Raw genomic sequence first — 438 nt, forward strand, 5'->3', positions numbered from 1 at the left:
TTAGCTATGCATATCATACAAAAATACAAGCCACAGATTTTGATGTAAACACCGTAAAAAGGCTTGTTTCCCAATTTCTAAAACTCTTTAAATATATAGCTTATCTATAGATATATCCAAAATACTTTCAAAATACTTGCATCCGTAATTTTTCCATGGTTTCTACCAATTCATGCTTTCCACAATAGCAATATATAAATCATGTAAATTTGTTTTTAAATTGCCTATCAAGGCTAACAACTCATGCTATCCACAAATGCACTTAAGAAAAAACCAGCAACATTTATTAATGTAAATCAATATATAGTATATTTTAAAATAGGCACCCCCCACTCACCTTACAATAGCGGGAGATTACTTCGCCACTAATGTTTCCTTTAATACTCACTTTGTGCTTGTAACAATAACCCTTGCTTCATCAACCTCCTAACATCATTT

Source organism: Theobroma umbraticum, unplaced genomic scaffold, assembly GCF_002168275.2.
Source record: "Theobroma umbraticum cultivar Fairchild unplaced genomic scaffold, ASM216827v3 scaffold_146.0, whole genome shotgun sequence".
Classification (NCBI taxonomy): Eukaryota; Viridiplantae; Streptophyta; class Magnoliopsida; order Malvales; family Malvaceae; genus Theobroma; species Theobroma umbraticum.